This window comes from Sceloporus occidentalis, unplaced genomic scaffold, assembly GCF_023333645.1.
Source record: "Sceloporus occidentalis isolate IW3139 unplaced genomic scaffold, rSceOcc1.0.p SCAF_4, whole genome shotgun sequence".
Classification (NCBI taxonomy): domain Eukaryota; kingdom Metazoa; phylum Chordata; class Lepidosauria; order Squamata; family Phrynosomatidae; genus Sceloporus; species Sceloporus occidentalis.
The window spans coordinates 57044586-57065678 of record NW_028316984.1 but is presented as its reverse complement, the minus strand read 5'-3'; positions in this window follow the sequence as shown (position 1 = coordinate 57065678).

Here is a 21093-nt window from a genome sequence, read left to right as displayed (position 1 = left end):
TACTTGGTCACTGAAACCCAGTGGGAGACCTTGGGCAAGTCATGCACCCTCAGGCCCAGAAAATCCTGTGAGAGGTTTTCCATAAGTTGGAAAAGATGTTAAGGCATACAGCAGCAGCAACAGCAGCAACAGCAGCAGCAGCAGCAGCAACAACAACAACAACAACAACAACTGACATGAAGGGATTCAGCCAAGAAAGAGAATGTGGATTTGGAATGTGCTGCTTGTGAAAAAAATACTCCTTCACCCTATTTCTTCTCCTTAAAATGGCAGTCCCATGGGACTTTTTAATCCCACCGTTGCCACCCAAATATGTGATGCACAACCACAATCCTTTCCTATGATGGCAGGCACCTGGGAGTTCTTCCCCCACCGCTGCCACCAGTTTTATGTGACGACCCACTCTAGACTCTTAGTGTTTAGTAGCGTGTTTCTACATTTTAAAACTCAGGCCAAGCAGTTTTTTAAACAACAATAAAAGTTTATTAGAAAACAGAACTGTAAAATATATGATACAAAGTTGTTAGTTTAGTCTTTCTTGGTCACTTAATTATAGATGTATCTTTGTATTCTTATTATTAACTAAGCCATCCAGGCTACAAAATCCCTCAGGATATAACAGAACCGCAACTCAACCAGTCAACTCTTTACATTGTCAAAGTTACTATTTTCAAGGACATCCACCCTGCCCTTTTCCCTTGCTTGGTTTCTCTAAGCTCTATCCTGCCACTCAGGCAAAATATAACCCACAGGTTATTTCTTTAAGATATAAGTAATTGTTTAAATTGGTTAAAAAAACAGTGGTAAGTGTAAAGATACCACGGAAGATCAAAACAATTTAAACTTTTTCTTTGTTTTTTCTCTATTTGTACACTATTTTTAATTCTTTTTTCTTTATTTGTACACTGTATTTGTATGTATATAAACAACCTCAATAAAAATTATTTTTTAAGAAAAGATATCTCCCTAACTCCGAGTATCTGTCAGGTTGTAAGCCCCTCACACTGGACTAATAAGCTTCCGTGGACTCCATTAAACTGGATCATTTTGAGTTTGTACATACCGATGAAGTGGACAAGCTTCTTGGAAGCTAGAAGACGACATGCTCTCTTGACCCCTGTCCTTCTTGGCTCACCGCCCAGGGTGGTGATGCGGTAACATCTTTATTGTGTCGTATAATTAATGCATCATTCAGGGAGGGAAAATTTCCATCTAGTTTGAAATTAGCAACAGTCAGACCGTTGCTCAAAAAACCTTCCCTGGACCCCCTGTTAAGAAACAACTATAGGCCGGTCTCACTATTGTCATTTTAAGGTAAGGTGATTGAGAGAGCAGTTGCCTTCCAACTCCAGGCTGTCTTGGATGAAACCGATTATCTGGACCCATTTCAAACTGGCTTCAGAGCGGGTTACGGAGTTGAGACTGCCATGGTCACCTTAGTCAATGATCTCCATCTGGGCATTGACAGGGGAAGTGTGACCTGGTTGGTGCTCTTGGACATCTCAGCGGATTTCGATACCATTGACCACAGTATCCTTCTGGAATGCCTGAGGGAGTTGGGCATCGGGGGCACTGCGCTCTAGTGGTTCTGTTCCTAACTCTCTGGCAGATTCCAGATGGTGCAGTTGGGGGACACATGCTCCTCTAAGAGGGAATTGACATCTGGTGTCCCTCAGGGGGCTATATTATCCCCCACTTTAACATTTACATGAAACCGCTGGGAGAGACCATCCGGAGACACGGGGCACGGTGTTATCAGTATGCTGATGACACCCAAATATGTTTCTCTGTGTCCTCGACTGATTCAGTGACTAAGGATGGAGTCTCTCCTCTGAATACCTGCCTGGAGTCGGTAATGGGCTGGATGAGAGAAAACAAACTCAGTTTGAATCCAGAGAAAACAGAAGTACTGGTGATAGGTTCCCCAGGCCCAGGGAAGGAAATTTGTCCACCTGTCCTGAATGGGGTCACACTTCCCCTGAAGGACGAAGTTCACAGTCTAGGAGTACTTCTGGACTCATCCCTGCAATTGACATCTCAAGTGGATGCAACGGTCAGAAGTGCTTGCTATCAACTTCAGTTGATACTCCAACTGCGACCCTACCTGGGCCAAAGGGACCTTGAAACGGTGGTACATGCTCTGGTAACCTCTTGCTTGGATTTCTGTAATGCGCTCTACATGGGGCAACCCTTGTACCAAGCCCAGAAGCTTCAGTTAGTACAAAATATGGCGGCCAGATTGGTCACTGGTGTGTCCAGGTTTGACCATATAACACCTATTCTGCACTGACTGCCTATTCGCTTCCGAGCGCAATACAAGGTGTTGGTTATTACCTATAAAGCCCTACATGGCTTGAGCCCGAGTTACTTGAGGGACTGCATCTCCCCATATAATCCGCCCCGCACGCTCAGAACAACCGGGAAGAACTTGTTGGAAATTCCACCTTCTAAATATGTTATTATTTCCCAGATGGCCATCTCAGTAGCGGCTCCACAAATCTGGAATAGTCTTCCCGACGAGCTCCGTCTTATCACCCCCCTGGAAACATTTAAAAAGAGGCTGAAAACCTTCCTTTTCTGTCAAGCCTTCCCCCCTGGAAAATGAAGTTGTGTACTCTGATCCCATTGACTCTCTACCTCACCCTATTGATTGATTGATTGGTTTTTTTTAGACTGTATATTGTATTTAGTGCTCTTGGTTTTATCTATTTTATGATGTGTTTTGTAATTGGTTTTAAACTCTATGTAAATCACTTTGATCTTTTGGAAAAGCGGTATAGAAATAAAATGTATTAAAAATTATTATTATTAAACCTCAGTTCCCCTTTGGAACTCATAAAACTATGTCCACTCACTGGGCTCAACAGAGCCCTATCTGAAGATCCTAACTGCCACACCGGAACTTTCCATCTTTCCCTGCCAGCATCTCATTGGCTGAGGGCAGCTGGCTTGTGATTGGCTGCCACTGTTGCTAGGCTAATCCATCTTTTCTCTACACTGCTACCTAGTCAGAGGTTGGAAAATAAACTTTTGGGGGCCTCCAACTCCTAGAATCCCATAGCCAGTGTGTTCACACCACAGCAAAGTTAAGGTTTAATTAAGAGGACATGGTAAATAAGACATCTGTCTCTGTATGTCACTATATTCAGCACATCAGCACAAACAGTATGTAGGTATTAGCCTTCATATGGATGGGCTAAAGTGGGAAGGAAACATAGAACTCGACGCATTCTAGCATCCCTTTTAGAAAACTGGTGAATGTACTTACAGGGTTTCAGTCATAGCTGCTCTATGAGTATATTCAACAAAATGCTCTTAGAGAAACCCTTTCAGATCTTCCTGCTGAATGTGGAATGATCCAAGAAGTCAAGCAGGCATGTGGAAACATGGAGAGCAGTCCTTACATGTATGCCCACCCCACCCCACATCTTTAACATATGTACAAGCAATTATCTACACAGAGCTATACTTATTCAGTTAAACAGCCATGACAACACCTTATGGAAATCTTACCACATCAAATATATACTATGCTTGCAATATTTGTCCCATTTTTCCATACTTAGATTAGCTATCTTGGTGAAAAGAGATGTAATCCAAAATGGGTGCAATTTCTCAGACATTGTCCCCAGGCTGAGGCCCTGTCCTGGCCTTCACTAGGTCAAAGTATGTTCCCTCTCCAGGGCAGCCATAAACCAAATTTTCATACAGTCAGAAACCAAATATTCTATAACCTAGGGCCCTTTTACAGTACACAGTTATAATGCTATGGCTCCACTTCTTCTGTCATGGCCCCATCCTATGAAACCCTATGCAAGATGTAGTCATGGCAGATATAAATGTAAACTTTGTGCTATAATTTTGTAATATGAAGGCTCATAATTTTGCACAGACACAAAGGCCCATTCAGGTTATACATTTCTCATACAGTGAAGGAGAAGGATCATGCAAGTGGATATTACATTCAAATTTATAAGATACCTATTCCACCATATCATCTGTGATTGAAAGGCTCTTTCCATCCCCATTTTATTCCTTCATTGTCTCCTGACTGCATTCTGTATCATGTATTCTTCTGATGTAGTTAGATATTTTCTAATATTAATATCAGAACTTGTAAAGGTATGGTGTACCTCAGATTTCAAGCCTAAATCAAACTGGTAATTCCAGCTAAAACAGATCCATCATCTCAATGGGAATTTTATAAATTAACACTTATATGATAAATCAACACTTAAGATTCAGTGGGTCAACTCGAACTGGGAGTCACATTTGGATTTCAGCCTGAGCATTCATTTACATAATTTCTTCCTCAACATTACCAAAGAGGAAAATGTTTAACAAACATTGATAAAACCGTGTAAATAAAGCAATCTTAATGAAATCCATGTATGATTGCATGAAGGCGTTCAAGTTTCTTTTCAGAGGGAGTGTGTGTACTTCTGCACATTGGTAAAATATCACACAAAAGTCACCTTGATACAAAAGTAAGGACAATCCCATCAAATCTGATTTTGTTTTAATGAAGAGAGTGGTGTGTTATCAATGCACGTAAGTATTCATGGTCTACAAAGTACAGAATTCAATGGAATATTCCTCTAAGAGTGTTACAGGCTAGTAAGAGGGTTTTGTCTCTCTCTCTCTCTCTCTCTCTCTCTCTGTTTTAATCCACTGCACCTTGCTGAAGCATTTGGCAAGAATGCTGGGTTTGAATTTAATCCTATTAGACATTTAAAACTTCCAGTTCTCAAGTGAGGAAAAACACCAGGATTGGACCCTAAAATTACAAATTAATGCTGTCATAATATTTCCTACAACTTATTATTGCACAATGTGTTCATCTGTTTCTTATCATCCAACCACACTGACAGAGCTATTAATCTTGGCTACAGAGAAAACAAGCCAATTAAAATATTAGCTTCCTTCTTAAGCCCCTTGGAAGTTTTGAGCTCTGTCATTTCACTCAGAAAAGAAAAGCAATTTAACCTTACTAGCTTTCACTCCCACTAGTACTGAACCGTCTGCATTTAAATCTGCTCCATGAATGAAGTCAATGTGGAGAGAGACAGAGAAACAAAGTGAGAAGAAGTCAATTTATTTTATGTGCTTTTGACATGAAACATAAGAATGAAGAAAGATAAACCAAATACTAGTGTGTGTGTGTTTACTGCATGTATATCACTAGTTATAAGACAGATAGGCGGTTGTTGAGCCTCAGTGGAAATTTATTGTGGCATACTGCCAATGTTTAGGATATTTATATCTTATTAATCACAGAGCTATGGCAAAATGTCATGGTTCTGTTATTTACCTTTTTATTATCCCACCAATGTGATATAAAATGTGACCTCAAATTATTATGCCATAAAATGTGGTCAGAAGGTATGTCCCAGTGTCACCATATGTGAAGGGATGTGGCTGCCAATATCCCAATTTTCTGCTACCTTCAATATATGCATAAAAATGTATTTTAATTCCTTGTTCCTTATTTTCTGCTTTCATAATTGAATATGCAACAAAATCTTAGTTCCAAAAACATAGACATTATTGTGATACGCCGTGAAAGGTAAAATGCAAGAAATAAACAACTCAAGAAATACAGTTACAAGTGAAGCACACTACTTTATATAAATTGTATTTATATACTAGGGTGTCCAATCACATCATCTAAATTTCTGACATATGAATATACTTGTTGGGCGATAGGCTTTTAAAGATAATATTCCTTTAAGGAATACATCCCCCCTCCCCATATTCTAGTTCACTTTGCTGTTAAAACCTACTTGCCAGTCATCTATCTCCATTCCACTTAATCAACTCAGAATGATTCAGAGATCTGGGTCTAAAGTTCTTCCACTGGTTAGGAATTCCTTTGAAGAATAGAAGGCTGTAACAATACAGAGCTGTCTCCCATGGTAGACTCGCTGCTTGGTACAAGCTTGAAACATCAGACTTGGTTAGTTTTACCGTGAGTTTTCCTTCTGGTCAGGGACTGACTGACAAAGATACAACAAAGAAAATGTCATTTTCCTGAAGTCTGGCTGCTCTTTGAGGCCAGCTGCTATCCACAGAAGTCCCTCTTGAGAACTCTTTCTACAGTCTTCCTCTTGTTCTCAAGGCTTCCATGACATCATATACTCTATTCCTTCAGCCTCTTCCCTTTAGGCTATACTTCTGCCTCCTTCCTTCGGCTCCTGTCTGCCAATTGCCCAAACTGTCTGACAAGTTCCAACTCATTCTCTAGGGCAGGCAGGCATGGGAAACATGCCACTCAGAACCTATTGTTATGGTCCCTGACAACACCTCAATTATGGCTTTGTGCCCATGCTGCCACATTCCTGTGGCATGGTGGGTGCTACCAGAATTCCACACAATTTTTCCAATTTTAAAAAGGTGGAAATGGAGCAAACATCACATTCTTAGAAGGCTTCCAGACTTGTAATTTTCTCTCTTAGAGACAAAATATATGCTCTCTACACATCAATTGTGTAAAAAGTGGTTGGTTTAACCACTGCAATGTTCTTGAAATCTGAGGGCATACAGTAGAGAGGGGGAAACACTCATGGAGGGGAGTAGGGTGTGACTTGTTGTTGAATTCAAAGGACCCCAATGTGTCCTTCCTGTCCTGGAGGTTGTTGGGATGTCCTCAGTATGGTTTCTAGCCAGAATCATAAGCCTTCCTGGCAATTGGCAGGCCTTCTCACCTCTGACAATTTACATCTGCTAATTGCTATAAGGTTATATTAAATAATGCAAAATATTTGCCTTCAAAATACGCTGTAGCTCCACACATGTACAGCTGTCCCTCCACATTTGTGGTTTTGACTTTTGCAGATTTGATTATTTAAGGGTTTAATATTTTCTTTTTAGGAATCTCTAGGTCTTCCAGAGCAACTCTGCCAGAAGTTGACCATAGACTTGTGCTGGAAAACCTAGAAGGACCAAAAGAAAACACTTCTCTAGGCATTTGTAGGTCCTCCAACATGATCCTGTGATCAACCTCTGGCAGATATTGGCCACACAGTTACACTGGAGGACCTGGAGATTCCTTGAGAGGTGTTCTCTCAGGTAAAAATAACAGTAGTTTTTTTTTAATATGTGTTTTTTCTACATTCATGAGGGTCCTTCACCCCTAAACCCAGCAAATGTGGAGGGACCACTGTATATACAATTGATAATATGCTGCTGGTGAGTGACCACAACCTATATATTGGGCCATGTGGGATCCATGGGATCTGAGAATACAACCTGCCTGATCTCCTTCATAACACATACAATATAAATACTACAAAGTCCTATGAAAGGGCATTAGGATTAATGGTTTTTCATTTATTTCTGGAATTCAGAATGAACTGCAATAGTGGGCTGCCAATTGGACATTAACTGGTATTAAACAATCTGAGGTAGAATCTGCCACCATTCTATATATTAAAATAGGTCTTCAGCATGAAAACTGGCAATGACCATCCTGAGGCATCTTCTTTGGGGTTAAAGTGTGGCTTTGGTACAATCTTATGAGGATGAACTACTCTAAGTTCCATTCTGGGAGAAAGACATGGTATAAATGAAATAAATAAATAGAGAAATGGTAGCTTAATGGTTTGCTGGAACTTTATTTATTTAGCTCGTTTAGCATCTTCCAGGGAACAAATTATATGAAGCAAATTCAATGAGAAAACCACTTCACACCAATCTGCAGATTCTTCACAGTTTAAATTTCACAGAGAAATTGAGACGGGGTACAGACTGCCCAAATGCACCATGCTCCCGGTGATACTAGGGTTAAGGAACATGCACCAACCACACGCTTCCTAATCCTAGTACGTGTGGGGGCCGTCATGATTGCGCAGCCCCACCCACACATCACAAGCATCGGTGATGTCACAGCTGCATAGCATCCAAATGGTGCTGTGTAGCTGTGACGTCACTGCACCGTTCTATAGCACTTTGCTGCATCACAGCTGTGCAGCAAACAGGAGCTGCTTCTAAGTGCTCCTTTTTGGCTGTGCAGTGGTACCACACCATTTGGTTGGTGCGGTAACGCTGCACAGCAAAGAGAGGCGGCTCCAGCCTGCCTTTTGCAGGCAGTGTATACCGGGCCTGAGGGCCTGAACAGACAAGCTAAAATAAAGCTGGTTTGGGTCACTTTGGAGGTATGCTGTTTAAATGCTGCATGCGTCCTAAGAGGCTGGAAGCCGTGCGAAAGCCATGCTCCAGTCCTAAGGAAGGGAGCTCAGCTTTGGTGCAGCTTCTGGCCTCTTAAGACGAGTGTGTATTTAAACAGCATACCTCCAAAGTGACCCAAAGCAGCTTTATTTTGGTCTGTCTGTTCGGGCTCAAAGTGAATTGAGGTGGTGGTGGTGATCATATATGTAACTACCGCAATGTGAAATAATTGGTAAAGTGCTCATATGTTCTTCTTTCTGGTACCACACACAAACTAGGTATCACACAGCACCCACAAAGTAGCTTTTTCAGCTTCAAGTAGCGATATGAGATGCATATTAAATTCCATTTTAGAAGAAAGGTGGGATATAAAACCAATAAATAAATAAATAAATAAATACTGGTGACTGCAGAAGGTGGAGAAATCAGTGGTGAAGAACCCCCCCCCCCCAAAAAAAAAGCCTCCTTGCTAAACTTTGAATTCAATAAATGGCTGTTTTTTCTTTCAGATGCAGAAAAATGGAGATGTATTTCTGATGCTCAGCCTTACTGACAAATTAGTGAGTTCTCCTTACTGTCCAGGTCTACTTTCACTATGTGACACTTCTGGGCAAAAGCAAGTCCTCTAATGTAGAAATAAAGTAAAAAAATTAAGGGACTGACAGTAATATTGAGCCAAGTAGGGTAAAATAGTCATAACAATATTTCCCCCTGCCCTGTGTAGGATTTCTCTGCAATCATAAAGGCCAGAATTATGAGGAAAGGGGAAGGAAAACGTTGACACTACAGCTTTATTCTTTTCTCTTGCCAGGCCCTTTTAAGAAGCTTCCTGTCCCCATTACTGCCTTTTCCTACTTTTTAGTAGGCCATTGTGGTGGAGTGATGAATCAGAAAGATGTTTTGGGAGCCGTACAAGAGCTTTTCAAACCAAGCACCAATCCTGATGTGGACTTTTCATCACTAATGTTAACCCATGAAGACAATCCAGAGTTATAGTATGCACAGAATTAAAGGCGAAAGACTTTAGAGCATCCTTTTGAAATCTGAATAAATAAGTGCAAATCACATTATTCTAGAATGCTCTAACAGTCATTCACTGAAAAGGCTTACAAACATGGTTTGGCCAGTGGTTGCAACGTGTGTTGATCAATGTCTGGAATTGGAATGCACATTGATATGTGACATGGAGTATCGAAAACTCATGTGCTGACAATCACATACATTTGGATCATCATGGGACATGTGTTTACAAAGCTCCGAGTAGCAGAAAATGTATTTGTGCCCATCTCTTTGTATACCATTAACTCTCTTCCCATAAGCCATGCTTCTATTTAAACCATTCAAAAGAAAGGAAAAAAAATCATGAAATGTAATAATGTTAACGATGGTCCAAAGTAAACCAAACAAATGACACATTTTAAAGAACTGGTGGAAGATCTTAGACAGTGGTTAGGAAAAGAATGCTTCATTAAAGAATATGTCGAAGTTCCCTAAGTGTATTAGTGGATTATAAATAGAAGAGCTCTGTAGAAGAACTTGGGAAACTGCTTGTGATATTCCTCCCATTAATGATCCAATCAATTTTCAGACTACACCAGGTGTATCATACTGTAATGCCATTAAGGAAAAAAAGAACTAATTTTGCCATATTCAACAATATGGCATGCTTTAAAATCAACTACATATATCTAAGTGATAGACATCAAAACTTCTCTTGTACTAGAAAAACAGCATGAAATTAATGAAATGAAGCATGTATATGTGCATGTGTGAATCTATGTTCACAAGCATTTCTGTAGACATGTTTACAGATGGCTTTGTACCCACTTGCAATTAATATTTTGTTCTGGCATGAAGAGGATTGCTTGAAGCAGGCTTAAAAGGTCACCATGCTGATGCTTTGATTTTGTGCCATGTTACAGATTTTTGACAGTATTTGTAAAGCTGCGTAAATGCTTTGGTCGCATATGTTGTTGAAGAGCATATGTTACTATGTACATTACTATGCTGTCATCTGCTTCACAAAATTTAATGAGCTATAGCCACATACCTAGCAAATTGGGCTTGTGAGTGTTCCAAATAAGGAATTAAATAACTGTTTTCTGCTTATTAATTATAGTGAAAATGAAAATAGGGTAGGAGATGTCATATGAATGGCACTGGAGGATATGAAGGAGGTAAATGCACCATGCAAGGAATTGGTTCTATGATTATACTTCTCATATATGGTTAAATGGATGTCTTCACTCTTATGTCAAAGGGTATATCTGTACTGTAGAAATAGTGATATTTGACTTCACTTTAACTGCCATGGCTCCTTCTTGCAGAATCCTAGGCTTTGTAGTTTTCTGAGACACCAGCACTCTTTGGCAGAGAAGGTTAAAAATCTTGTAAAATAAAAATCCCAGGAGTCCCAGAATGGGACTAAGCACTTAAAGTGGTATCAAACTGCATTATTTCTTCAGTGCAGATGGACCCTTGGTGGTGGTGAGAGGAAGTTCTACTACTATAACTATTGTAAGTACTAATGTGTATAACTATGTGGCTGGTATTTTTCTCTTCTATGGAGTTTTTCAAATTTAATGACAAGTATGCAGTTACTGTAGGATGGCATTTTGGGTCAGGTCATCAGTGTGTTGCATGTAGGAACTTACCACTCACAACTATTTGATACAGTTAAATAATAGCATTTATTACAGTTATTTATTCATTGCATCATATTTTAGTATATTTTGGCTATTTTATTAGAAGTGAAAACATAAACGTAGATGAGAATGGTATGACAGTGCTTGCAAAAATACTAATTTTTTTAGTTTCCAAATCAATCACATTATAATGGACATAAGCATTCATCAAATGTTAATTGTCCAGCTTCAATAAGATGATGAAACACCCAACAAATTATCAATTGCTCATACTAAAGATGCTGATATTTTAGACAAATCCTTCTTCTGATCAGTAGGCCAGAAGAACTTTCCAAGTGCACTCAGAGGGGAACCATTCATCCCTAAGAATCTGCAATGTTGGTTTTTTGTCTTTTTTGTTTTGGAGGCATTCATCTCAGTCATCTGCCCAATATGATTGCTTTATCCATATACAGGGTGATTCAAAAAGAATGGTGCAAAAGTAAAGCTGTTCTTATTTGGTTTTGCACCCTTCTTTTTGAATCACCCTGTATATGTCTTCATCACCTATGAGAATATAAGGATGTCGGGAATCAGTTTGCTCATGAGGCTATCAAATCTGCCAGGTGCTGAGTGGGAAAGTGCCCCCCCCCGCCCCTTTATGCTCCCCAACCTATTTCACAAAAGTAAGTCACATTCTCATGCAACCTATCCTTGTTAAGAGTGGGGTGAATGGCTCTATTAACTTTAGTATGACTTATAGTTTAACTCTCAGTCAAGCAAAAGAGCACCTTATTCTATTTTTGAAGTGAGGGGGAAAGGGATAAAATGCTCTTTTTGAGAATGATCACGACTGCAACTAATCAGGATTTTTTTCTTCTGTTGATGACTGTTAACACCTGCAAATCCAAGCAATTTCCTGATCAGCTCATTTTCTGATTTTTAAAAATCCCTTCTTGCTGCTTCTGATTAGTGTTTAGATACGGTTGATCTTCCAGTGTGCCAGACTGCAATTGGAGCTTAAGACACTTATAGAAATCACACTCAGGGTAGAGGGGAAAATATACACCCATCCTTTACACATTTTAATTCTATATACACAGCATTATCCTCACCTGAAAAAACTAGGAGAGGATATGATGTATATGTCAAAAACTTTTTTCTTTCTCCAGGGCAAAACTTTGTACTTAATTGACATTGGCACTCAACCTGTCTAGGTGGATATGAACTCCCACTTTCGCTCTGTTTGCTTATTTAAGAACTCCAGTTGCCAAAATAAGGAGATAGAAAATGAAATTGTATGACTATGTATTTTTTGCAAGGCAAAAAATAAAACTTTTTGAAGTCAAGATAATTTACTTTGTGGTGTTGCTGAGCACACAGTTCTTGGTAGATGGAATTCATGAAGGGGGTAAAATATTGAAGCACTAGAGTTACACAGCAGCAGGATGGCTTATTTAACTTAGGGGGAAAAAATTAAAAGCAGCAGTTTGCTTGAAACCTGTGGTTGAACAAGTGCTTTCCTAGACACTTTATAAAAATGTGTTTTTTCCTACTTTCTACTGAATTTTCTACAGGAAAGAACCAGAAGACAGAAGTAAATGCAACTAGTACTTCAAATTAACAGCTGGAAACATTGAGTTTATCAATGCTTTTCTGCACTGAGTTTTAAATAAATCAAGAATAAGGATTGCATGGCCTTCCAGAGGTTGTGAAACTTTAACTCCTAGCATTTCTCAGCACTGGCAATGCTGGGTAAGGCTGTTGGGAATTACACTCCATCAACATCTGTAAGGATGCACAATTTGCACCTCTGATATCAATAAATTCAACTCCTGATGTTTCTTTTAAATCTTTGCTTTGTAGCTCTCTCTCTCTCTCTCTCTCTCTCACACACACACACACACACACACATACACACAGAAATATTCATATACAGTGGACTTTGTTATCGATGGACTTGCCATCAATGGATTTGAGCATTGACAAATGGCAAGCCTTCATTATCCCCAATGACAGCACATGCATGTGGGCAGTGCATGGATGTGGCCACACTACCACTGGGAACAATGGGGGTTGTCCCTAATGGTAGCACAGCCATGTGCACACACCACCATTGAAGTCCCGTGGTCCCTAATGGTGGTGATTTTGGTATCTGCAGGTGGTAGGTCCGAAAAAGGTCCCCTGCATATACCAAGGTCCCACTGTATTCATCATACATAAAACAATCTTAAGATGAAAACAAAAGTTAGGCCCCAATTCATTTTCAAGAATATCATGAAACAGGTTAAGTGAGCTCACTTAGAATTTAAGCATTGTGGAAGTTGCATCTCCTCTCCATGCATTTTTTTTTAATGAGGACATTTTCAAAAGATGTTGGAGCTATAGGATGGAGGAACAATGTTCAAAAGGAAAGAAAAGAAAGAAAACTCTGCAGAGCTCACTTAGGCCATTTACAGACCAGCCTGAAAGACTGGCCTGGGGGCAGAGTTGGGGCATAGCATCCTGATGACACATGCCCAACTCCGCCCCCCAGGGCACCCTGATGCTGTGCACTGCTCCAGACGGTGCATGGCATCATGACATGCCTCCAGCGCTCGTCCAGATGACGCAGCACTGAAGGGGTGCCATATAGCTGTGCCACCATGGCTATGGCACCTTTTCGAGGTGCTTTTTGCAGCTCCTTTTTGCACCCTCGAAAGGCCAGATCAGGGCTGCAGCATGAGGTTTCCATGGCCCCGATCCAGCTGAAGAAGGAGCAGCTGGTCCTTTCAGGGCTGTTTGTAGAGCCCCTCAGTTTCCTTTAATGAATCTAAATGAATCTTTGGATCTCAGATAACAATTTAAAAATCATGCAAATTTCAAAATATTTCAATTAAACTTTTATGACATGCCTGCTGTTAAAATTATATATTATTTGGGCCAATTGATTATCTTACCTATATTCTGTGTTAGGAACAAAGAGAATTGCAAATATATTTACAAATGCATAAAAAAGTTTCTGTCACTTGACCTCTGTGACATCATAAGAAAAGTAATGCACCATAAAACCCTGTGTGTTCCATGCAGTTTTACTGACATAGAAGATTTTCACACAGCATCGCTATATCGTTCCTTTATCGTCCCAAAGTGTAGTGGAATCGTCGTAACAGATAGTTGATTCCAAAAAGATTTTAACATGAGGCTGTTAGTGTTCTTAAAACATTGATATATCAGAATTCAGCAATAAATGATTACAAAACAATTTCAAAACAGTTATATTCACACACTGGACACAGTAATGTTTCAGCGATGATTTAAGAACACTAACAGCCTCATGTGAAAATCTTTTGGAATCGTCTATCTGTTATGATGATTCCCCTACACTTTGGGATGTTAAAGGAACGATATAGCGATGTCATGTGAAAATCTTCATAAAACACATGCTCTCCCTATGTTTGGGTTCTCTCGTTTGAATAAAGTTTACAATTTTTACCTGTAGACATTTACATTTATCCAGGCCTGTAGCTAGGCCTTTAGGGGCCCTGGGGCAGAAATAGTACTGGGTAGGGTGGAGCATTTGCACGCTCCCACATGCCGCGGGTGCCATCATGGTGCACCGCCATTTCGGGGCCTGTGTGGCTGGGGCCCACAGGGTGGTGACCCAGTTGCCCCGCCTAGCTATGGGCCTGCATTCATCTTTTAGTTCACAGATATTTTATTACAAAATTTGTGTCCCAGTCTTTCTCTGAGAGTAAGCATGGACAACATTGCACTTTATACTTACTACACAATTGTGAGTTAGGTTAGACTGAAGAAGGCTAGAATTCTAGTCGTGTGCCTTGTACATTTGGTAACTCAACCTAAGTGAGGCATGGTACAGACCGTGCAAAAATGCCTTGCTGGCGCTGATTTTTGAGTTAGGGACCGCGCGGCAACCGCATGGTCCCTAACCCTAAAACATGCTGGCGGTGCAATAATGGTGGCGTCCTGTGTACACGGGCACCGCCATTATGATGTAATGGATGCATAGCGTCTGCACATCGCACCGCACAAGTTATGTCATGAGTGCACCATTGGCGTACTCACAACATCACTCTGGCGATGCAAAAAGAACTCGGTTTTTCCAGGTTCTTTTTATTCTAGTGTGACAGCACGCGGTTTCGGGGCTGTGCTGTTCCCTTGGAGTAAAAACAGCCGCCGGCAGGCTGCCGTTTCTCAGTAGTCTGTACTGCGCCTAAGAGTTTGGAAAAGTCTTATGGGGATACAACTACCAGATTTCCCCATGTAGTTAATAATAGTAACTTTTCCATGCTCTAAATTTTTATTTACTTATCCTTATTCTATTAGTTATTGGAGAATAAGTGTGATTCTGTTTATTTGTTTGCTTGTTTATTTTAAGACAAAGAAAAACTTTGCTTCATGTTCCCACAAAGCTTGTAAATTACAGGGTTTCTACTAAGGGAATAAACTAAAATTCAATGAAAGCAGTAATTAATGAACCTTCTGATCACATTGCAGGTATATGCACTGAACCATTGCAAAGTAACAGTGACATAAACTGGCCTTTATATGAGAGCTTAGTCTTCTACCTGAAGTGTCTGTTTAAAATATGGGTTGAACTACTATATATACTCAACTATGGCCCGAGACAGACAGGCCGAAAGGGGCATGGCAGCGGCAATACTAGGGTTAGGGACTGCGCACCAACCACACGGTCCCTAACCGTAGCACAGCATGGTGATGTCCTGATGGCGGCATTCCGTCCATACAGGTGCTGCCTTCTTGACGTAAGCGATGTGCAGCATATACATCTGCCCGGTGCTGTAAAAAGAACCCAGTTTTTCTGGGTTCTTTTAACTCTGGAGGGACGCTGCACGGTTTGGTGGCTGCAGAGTCCCTTGGAGGGAAACAGGCTGCCGCCAGCCCGCCCTTTTGGGGCAGTTTGTCCTGGGCCTATAAGTCAATGACATGTATAAGTTGAGGGCAGGTTTTGGGGCCGAAATCATAGATTTTGATATTACCTGTGGATAAGTCAAAGATAAAAATTAGGGGCATGTAACAAAGGACGTAAAGAATGAAACAAAGGAAAATAATGTCAAAGAATTTACAAAACTCCAGCAGTTATAACTTTTTGTGGTCACACTATAGACCAGACGTATGAGAGAGAGTAGAGGGTGGTCAGTGCTTCCAGGATAGATTATATTTTTGCTTTTCACTGGGGATTTTTTTTTTATATAAGAGCTAAAGCATAATACTTACATTGACCTGTAGATAAGTCGACTCAGTTTTTGGTTTAATTTTTGACTAAAATCTCTAGACTTATACATTATTATATACAGTATATTTCCAACTATTAAAGAGCTAAGTAAAGTGCTAGCCCACTTCAGAGCACTTATGCCATTTACACTTTATCTTAAAAGTGGTTACCATCAGTAATTTATTTTCAAAATTATTTCCTTTAAGCCTTAGTGGTGTTCGTCAGCACTGTATAGTGTCAAAACCCTTAACCACAAGATTCAAATTATGCCATCTTTTTTTAAAGGTGAGGGCCTTCAAATAAACAACAGAAGTATAAATACCTTTTATTAGACCAGCCTGCTAGTGGAAATACATTTTTGCAATTCTCAGTTAAGTTGTTTTGCATTGGAGTGTGATAGCTAGGAGAGCCAGCATGGTGTACTGGTTTGAGTGCTGTACTAGTACTCTGGGAGATCAGGATACAAATACCTGCTGGGCCATGGAAACCCAGTGGGTAACCTTGCAGAATCACACTCTCTCAGCCTCAGGGTCTCTGTAGCATCATCATAAGTTGGGAATGATTTGAAGGCACATAACAATGATAGCAATGAAATCCCAGGACACGTTATCTGTGCTTCTGAGTACTCTTATCAGAAATCAGTTTTCTTATTCTGGGATTGGTGAAACTGCAGTCACATGTGAGCTTATTGCATTATTGTTCCACTCTTCATGAGAATACAAAGTGTGTGTGGAAATATATTTATTTATGTTACTTAACATATTGCTTTCCCAATACATTTTCTTACTTCATATTTCCCCAAACTGGATAGTCAAAGCAGTAAAAAAAAGTGGGACTTCCCAGCCTGTCAATTCATATTGACAAAAGATATTGGGATTCTTATCATGGTGCATCACAACAGAAGGATAATTGCTGTTGGTTTCTAGTCATTTGGCTTTTTTAAAAAAAACAAAATAAAACTGATGTACAAAGATACACTATTTGAGTCTGTGGTACTGTATCTTCCATTGCATTTTGTATAGTCATGGAATTTGTTCTATCTGCAAAGGGTTTTATATTTTTATTTTTGGATTAGATGTTCTTTGAAGTTCGTTGGAACTCTATGATGTGTTTTTAAAACAAATGTCCATTCTGCTGTATATATTGTCATTGAGCTGCAGAGATGGCTGCTTAGGAGTAGTGATGACATTTTTGTGTGATGTGGGCATTTGCAGGGGGAACTGAAGTGAAACAATTGACTCATTTCACACAAACCACTGAGCAGCCATTAGAAAGTGATGATGTTCCATCTCTAGGACTAAACTTGTGCCAGGACGAAGCCAGCGACCTTTAAATGGACTACTCCATACCCCATTACCAATCCTCTGAGCCATTCAGTCCTCCAAAAAGCTGTTTCCTTTTTTTAAAATCCAGTAAAAGGGTTCTTGAAACACAATTCACTTTGAATAACTGTGGACCATGAGGTTTATATGTTATTAGTTTAATCACAGAGATTGGGAAATGTTTTGCATCATAGTCAGAGCAATAACCACACTTTAACAAAGATGAATTTGTTACAACTGGACAATTATTAGTTAACACACACACATACAATTGCAATATTTTAAGGGGAAAATGCAAACAAGGGTTAGTAATGTAATAATTTCTGTTCCTGATGTGTGGCAAGGGATTGCAAGAAAAAAAATGGCAAATAAAATTATTTTTATGGAAGTTGCAGCTGTTTTTGTCAGTACTGTGCAACATCCTGAGATCCTCATACAAATTTTGTCCTGTTTGATTTCCTGCTAGGGAGTAATGTCTGTGTGTTGGTATGGGAGAATCAAAAACCCTGAGTTGCTATTAGATAGAAAGAAGGAAAAGGCATCCAATCCATCATCAAGTCCTAATTTAGGGATAGATAGAATTTTCAAACTATTTGAAAGATAGTGGGGAAACATGTATTTTGAGTGTCAAAAAGTCCTAATGAGAAAAATCCTGGCTTTATTATAGTTTTCACAGTTTGGGACTTACTCTGTGCAAAATTATTTGCATGTGGTTTTACATAGAAAACAACATATTTGACATAGCAGATGACATTTTATTTGCAGAAAATTATATAACTACACAGAAATATTATTTATTGTGAAAAAAGCTATAATTGGGTCTTTATTATATGCAAAAATTGTATGTCGTTGATATACATTCATACTACAGTGCACCCTTTGTTTATGCGAGGGATCTGTTTTGGACTCCCCCGTGTAAAACAAAAAACAGCTATGCTCGAGCCCCATTTAAATGAATGGGGCTCATGCACACAGCAGTGTGGCGGTGCAGCAGCATGTGCACACCATGGACACGCACCCCATTCATCCCTATGGGACACACCACCCCTTCCTCCCCATGTAAAGCATGGCCGCGTATAATGCAGGTGCATTGTATACATTATGTAGTAGACATTTTTGGCCAGCCTTGGTATTATTGGATCTTAAGTCCCTCGCTCAGAAGAGGAGGAGAGGAAACACCTGTGTCAGCTCCTGGGGCATTGGCCTGGCAAGTGGTCGTGGAAACTGTTTTTGCCTCCTTTGAACTTTGATCCATCATAATTGTTTTTTATTAATTGTGATAAATTGTGGTTTCAATGTTTATTATTTTATATGGATTATGGTTTTAGCATATTGTAATTGCTATTTTTATGTTTTTTTCTATCAAAAATTATGTTATGTTTATATTTAATTTGCTTAATATTTAATTTGCTTAATATTGTTTATTGTGCTGAGGGGTTGGAGAAAGGATTTTCTATGAACCTTGTTTGACTTGTAACATTCTTATGTTTTCCTATTGATTGCCACTGTATTGATATTGCTTGTTGTTATTGTCAGCTTTATATGGCTGGGGGGCTGGGAAGGGACTAGTTTGTTTTTATTGTATTTTTATTGTACTTCCACTGTTGTTAGCCACCCGGATTCCTCATTAATTGGGTGGGATACAAATAAATTATTATTATTATTATTATTATTATTATTATTATTATTATTATGCTGTTCTGATAATGTCCAGAGGGGTCATCAGAAGTTGTGATGTAACTCTTCACTATTTTTTTCTTGAAGCAAGCATTGAGTAATGCAATTTTCTTTCCACTGCAAGAAAGTCTTTGGAAGATGATGGCATCCAGACTGGTCACTGGCAAATCCAGGCTTGACCATATAACACCTGTTCTAAAAACCCTTCACTGGCTGCCAATCATCTTCTGGACACAGTACAAGGTGTTGGTTATCACCTTTAAAGTCCTACATGGCTTGAGTCCAGGTTAGCTCTCCCTATATAATCCACCCCATACTCTCAGATCCTCAGGAAGAATCTACTCCAGCCACAGAAGACTAGATTAGCTGCAACTTCCCAGAGGACTTTCTTTTCTGCTGCTCTGAAACTGTGGAATAACCTGCCAGAGGAGATCCATTTTATTACCACCCTAGACACCTTCAAGAAGGCTGTCAAAATGGATCTCTCCTGGCGGGCCTTCCCAAACTGACCTCCCAAAGAAGGATAGCCCCTTCCACTTTTAACGGTCTATTCCATTTTGATTATTTTAGATTATGCTACTGATGTAACTATTTCAACTGTTGATTTTTATTTTTTTTTGTAATGGTGGAAGGGATTGGGCTTAATTGTAACTTTTTATTGTATTTTTGTACTTATATTTATGTTGTAATCCTGCCTTGATCCATAGGGAGAGGAGGGAAATATAAATAAATATTATTATTATTATTATTATTATTATTATTATGTTTTTGAAGCCTATATCTAATTTCAGACTTATTTCGTAAGAAATTGACACATGGTTGTTTAGCATAGAAAACTACATTTTCTGCACAGATGATGCTTTCTGTGCAAAATAACCACATGAAAATCTTGCACAGAAAAAGACTCAAATTGCAAATAGGTTTCAAAAAATGGAAACAAAATTGATAAAATTACTTGTTTCTTTCTTCAAGAAGAAAATGAGGGAGAAATTGCACCCCTACTGCTAATAAATCCTCTTGACATTTTAAGAGCAGTTTAATACAAAGGTTGGCCAAACACTCATTTTTTAAGTCAAAGTGTATGCTATGTAAAATATCCAAGTATGATATTCTTCCATGACACCCATAATCAGCTAACTAAGGTGATCTTTACATTCAGCTTAAGTTAAGCACTTATTGCTGGTCCTGCTTAATGCAATGGGAGGAAAGCAGTGGATTTCATATATTTCTTATGGCTCAATGGGAAAGTGAAGGTTCTTAAAATATATTATTAAAGATATTTTTTTTAAAAAAAGAACATCAACACAGTAAGAGACACACAGAACACAACGTTCTCCAACCTCAGCCAGGTTAATTACAGCATTTAACAATTAGTAAGTAATTATTTCCATAACTTACTGTATGGAACAGGTGGACAATACTGTGTGCTATTATACCTGGAATAACTGATAAATAGGTCCCACATTACAAAGAATAGTATGTGGTTCATCTTTTTTCCACTTTCCCCCATTCATGCATATGATCAACTTTTCCATGAGGTCCAGAGACCAGAATCCCTTTTTCCAATTAGGCAGATACAAATTCATTGCATCTTTCCAATGGCATGCTATAGTCCAGAGAAGTGAACACAATATAGGCAGTGGAGACCAGGTCAATTATACAGTGCGTCCTCACCTTACATGGTGGATCCGTTCCGGGTCCCTCCGCGTAAGGCGAATTCCGCCTATGCTCAAGCCCCATTGGAAACAATGGGGCTCGTGCGCGGCGGCGCGGTGGCGCGGGTGCACGCAGGGCGCAACAGGCGCACGCGGGGCGCAACGGGCACACACGCCCATTCAATTGAATGGGACATGCTGCCCCTTCCGCCCCATGTGCGCGCCGCGGCTTGAGCGCGTATGCTCAAGGCCGCGTATGGCGTGCCTGCGTATGGCGCGGGCACACTGTACAGATTGTGTGATTTATATATACGGTAGGATTATTACCTAAATGTAAAATACACATTTGTAACCAATAAGGAAATAAATCAATACAATGGCTTCAAAACTTTCAGATTTTACTTCTAATA